We start from the raw sequence: 5,210 nt of genomic DNA on the forward strand, positions 1-5,210 counted from the left end.
TGATTGCTCCTTTCAATGTCCCGACCGATTAATCCCGGAATAACGAATTTTGCAACCTTGCTTATCGGACATAAATGTTAACAATTTCTGGAATCCATTTATCGAAACTTAAAGCCTTTTTTTGCAGCTAAATTAACGATTACGATAAAACAAAAGCCTAATCATAATCACAGTCAATCTTACAACTTTCAACATACAGCAAAATTAAGAAACATATCAAGTGTTTGGTGTAGTAAATGTCTTGTGCCTAAATGACACTCTTCTAGAGTTCTAGTTACAATCAACACAATTATTAATATAAGACTCTTCGAATACTTTAGAAACCAAAGGAAGCTTTGTTTCCAGCATTAGAATTCTTTCAAGAGACTTGATCTTATCACAAACATAACTTCGGTTGTTAACAAACTAAGTACGGTTTCTACATTTCTCTATGGCTCGAGGGGCTGCAAGACAAAACATGAAACATTAACAAGATCAAATTTTGATCCAAATTTTTCGTATGGTGTTCTTGATTTATAGCTGAATTCTCAAGATCTTGGATTACTTGAAATCTAGTTAATAATGAAAGATTTACCAAGGCCAATTGCATCTGAACTCTTCATAATCCTCATTCTCTTACAAGTGCCAATGAACATACTGCAACAAAAGAAATATTTATGAATATTCGCAATCAGATAACAATACAATCTGACCTTCAAGTCAAAAGGGCCAGTGTTCAGCTCTTTAGGATGAAAACAGAAGACTACATTTCAACAATTGCTATATATGTAAACATAATTATTAGTTTGTTTCAAGTGTTAGTATCAAATAAGTTGCTCAACTTGTCAATAAGAATTAGACAACATAAATCAAAGTTTACTTTCTTTTTATTAAGGAGAGTTGAATTGAACTTACTCCCAAGGAACATCACCAACTAGCATCCAATCACCATCTTTGTCTTCGTACGTCAGTACATAATTTGAACCATGAAGATCTTTCAACTGACTCTCGCTTAATCCATCTCTGGTTCCATGTCTACCATATTGACCTGAAACACCAATCATATTTATAATCTTTGTCTTTTAACACGTACACAACGTCTAAAAATTGGATTTCAACTTTGGTCATATGTCATAGAGTTATCTAATCTTTATCTTACATTGCTTTAAAAACACACATTTGTTGAGCTGTATAACCAACCAGATATTGATTATATTCCCAGACTCTAGGGTACAGTTTCACAAAGAAAGGCCTTCAAATTTTGATTTCATATGCCCACTTTAGTTTTTCTATAAAAGAACATGCAAGAGTAAACAAAAGGTAAATAGTAAATAAATAAACCCTTGTTATATTTACGATCGCAAACTGTAATAGTAAGTTACGTAACATAGAAAATCACGTACACAACTAAGAAGATGCAATAAGGATCTAAAAAGATTACCAATTGTAAAACAACTAAACATTTTTTCAAGATCCGAAGAAAGATCCAAGTAGTTTGAATAGATCTGAAGATCCACTTTCCTCAAATATGGAGCTCCATCCATACTGACTTTAACATAATGGTAACACGGTCCCATCTTTGGATCGGTATCTTGTTCATTCTTTATGTGGCTAACAGCCATGGTGCTCTTGCGAAAAGATCGAATTGGAGGCCATCCTACAACTTGCTGCCTGAACCATCACCATATTTCATTTAGCAACTAAGTATAAAACACCACCAAAAAATTAAGTACAGGTTCAGTAGGGAAGAACAAAAACGCCAATAAAGCGTATGTGAAAATATTGATACCTACGATAAACATAAACTATAAACTTGGTATGAGATAAACTTTTCGGACTTGAGAAACTAAGGTAACTACTGTTAAATCTGCGAAAACTGAAAACTATTAGGTTGACTTTCTAAAGTCAAAGGTACACTTCTGATATTGAAATCATGAATAAACATCATTCAACAAGTTTCATTACTAGCAAGTACCAAAAGATGAAAAATCACGCCAACAGTCCCTATCAAATTATATTATATTATATACTATAGTAAATTAAAACAACATGATCAGATTCATGAAAGAAAACTCCAAGTATGACAGTTGACTTAAAAAGTCAAACAAAACAATTTTTTTCCAACTTCTATAGTAACTCAAATTTGAAAATAAGATGTTCAAGTAATTACTTAAGCAATTAAGTCCCAAATATTAATTCAAAAACTACTAAAAGTAGAGTTACATGCTTAATAAAAAAAACTTACTTTGGAGCAGGAGCAGTTGAACATTGGATTGAACAGAAACTTGAATCTTCTTATCAATTAAAACAGGTTTTGGTGAAACCAAAACATCAGTTTCATTTACAGAACCGCCATTTTTAACCAAATCAACCTCAGGTCCACCGTTACCAGCAAAAACCCATTTCTCAGAACCAGCATGAACTGTATTAGAGAAACCCCTTTTAGCTCCGGCCACCAGATTCTTGATTCCACCAGCGTTAACCACCTCTCTTTCCGGTGACTCAGAACCAGGCAACCCAAGTCTCAATTCTGTAGCTTTCAAGTTCAAATCTTTATTATTAATATTTATGTCACAGTCTTTTTTCTCCATAGTTGTTTCTGATGACAATCCTACGTAATCATGTTCTTCAATTGTCATAAACACAAAACTTTGAGTTGTCTCTAATAAAACCTTTACTTTTACATATAAATGACATAAACATGTTATTCGTGGGACTTTTTATTAAGGGGTGTTTAGGAATTTTGGGAGTTTACTTTGAGAATGATATATTCTCACCCAATTTTTTTATTTATATATCATGGATATTGTTACATGGTGTATTGACATGGTGTAGTGTATAATCTATAATCTATAATCTTAATCTTAATTTATAGTTATAAATATAAATCAAAAAAATGTTGAATAATAAAGGCTTATCGGTTTATTTTGACCTTATGAAAACTTTTGATCAAACCTAAAACTAGTTTTCTTATGAAGACTTTTGATCATACCTAAAACTAGTTGTGATAAATTTTGAGTGTTTTAATTGAAAAAAATAGAATAGAATTGATAATTGTTTATCTTCGGCAGTAAAATAATCAATCAATTTATCTACTTAATGACATTGAGCAACTAATATAAAGCGATGAACTCCAAAGAAAATGATCGAAATTCAGTTGAAATTGAGTGAACATGTATATGAGATGTGATTTTTGCATAGTAAGTTTACAATGAGTGAGCTTGTGTGAATGGGTCTATTTATAGGTGAGAAAGTTTGTTACATTAGTGACTGAAATGTCACACGTACCAATTGTGTATGTAACAAATTTTCTTGAATATATGTGCTGACGTGGCACAGACCCTCTCCTCGTGTGCCACTGCCTAGATATTTTAGAACACCTGTGCAGACTACCAGATAGCGTACATGAATGTCCAAGTAAAAGGGCTTACATGTAAACACATCATGAATATTCTCCAAGTACTCATATCCGGCTTATTCAATCTGGACACATCTATCCAGTACAGTTGATCACGATATCAGACCAATTCTGTTAACAATAAACCATTATCCTCCTATCTGGTCTGCGCTCCATTCTTCCTATCCTTCATTCCTTTAATCTTCTTTATTGATTATTGATTCTGTCTCGGCATCAATACACTGGAAATGGATAATCTGTATCTATAATATGGATAATTTGATACGATCCATGGACGTATCATTAAGATATTGTTTGCTTTTTAAAATGTTTTTGTTTGAAGATATGCGAGCCATGTTTGTAGAAAATATGTGGCATAAATGTATATGCTGATTAGTAAAGAGTAAAGATTGTTTTTATGTCCGCAAAAATTACTTAATTCTATCTGCAGCACTTAGAAGCATAATTCTAAGTCTGCAAGTTTGCAGATAGAATAAGACATTATTTTATCTTATGTTTTAAGAAAAACAGTCTGAAATAAAAATGTATGCGAATTTGCAGAAATAAAACATAATAAGATCTAAAGAGAAAAAACAAACAACACCTAACTTTCTATTACACATGTCAATAAACTCAACAAATAACTCCTTTCAAACAAAGTTATTCAATTAACATAATCAAAATAAACTAACTTTAGAAAAGAAGTCCCCAATAACACCCTTAAGAAAAGAAAAAGAAAAAAACAATTTTGGTGTGCATATGACGAATTTATTAAGTATGTTGATGTTCAGTCTCTCTACCTATAGGCTATAGCATGAAGAATAAAAAGGATAAAAAGAGTGAACAACATGAAAGCATGGTGATGGGTTTATCGCAAATTTATAGATTATAATAGAAATTTTTGATGACGTTGATAAGGAGAATGAGAATCATGAGTAGTAATTTATTTATTCAAATTTATGTAATTTATAGTTTTAATAACATTTTAGATTATATACTATTTTATTTTGATAGTTACTTTTAAAAAATTAAAACATACCTAATTTATTTGTACATTAAAAATTAACCACACACCCTTTGAAGATAACTACCACCAACCTTCAAATTGTATCACTTTTTTACGCATCAATTACATCTTAATGACAACTCTAATGGTTGTAATGACAACTCTAATGGTTGTCATTACAATCTTTCTATTTATATATATGTTCTTTGTGGGGCAGTGTTGCGATGCTCATTTTTTATTCTTTGTAAATTCTTTAATTATATTATTTATATAATATATAATTATAAATTATAATATAAATAATACATAAACTAAAATTCGTTACAAAAAGAAAAGTAACATTAATTTAAAGAAAGTTTGAAATGACAACATGGTCATTAAGATGTAAATTGATGCATAAAAGAGTTGTACAATTTGATGGTTGGTGGTAATTATCTTCAAGAAGTGTGTGGTTAATTTTGATATACAATAAACTAAGCATGTCTTAATTTTTAAAGATAACCTATAGAGTTGTAAACTTGTAATTAGAAATTTGCATATAAATATAATATAATATAAATATAAATTAAATATATAAATTAAAAAAAATGAAAATTACACATAGTCTTTTTAATGAATCTGTAGTTTCTATTAAAATTCTATAATGATGATATCATTATTAGGCTATTTCCCTTGTTAAAAAAAATCAAAAATAAAAAGAAAAAAAAATCTAAGCCATCTTGATGATGTCATTAACATTAATTAAATATTTTATTATTTATTTAACGTTTTTATCATATATACCCTTCTTAACTTCAATAATAACATATTTACCCACTTAAATATGAT

General features: G+C 29.9%; 1 pseudogene; it reads right to left on the reverse strand.

Moving 5' to 3' along the window:
• Positions 1 to 405: 405 nt before the first annotated feature.
• LOC139883378 (auxin-responsive protein IAA27-like) lies at positions 406 to 2,593 on the reverse strand (annotated as a pseudogene).
• Between the last annotated feature and the right edge of the window lie 2,617 nt (positions 2,594 to 5,210).

Source organism: Rutidosis leptorrhynchoides, chromosome 1 (genome assembly GCF_046630445.1).
Source record: "Rutidosis leptorrhynchoides isolate AG116_Rl617_1_P2 chromosome 1, CSIRO_AGI_Rlap_v1, whole genome shotgun sequence".
NCBI lineage: Eukaryota > Viridiplantae > Streptophyta > Magnoliopsida > Asterales > Asteraceae > Rutidosis > Rutidosis leptorrhynchoides.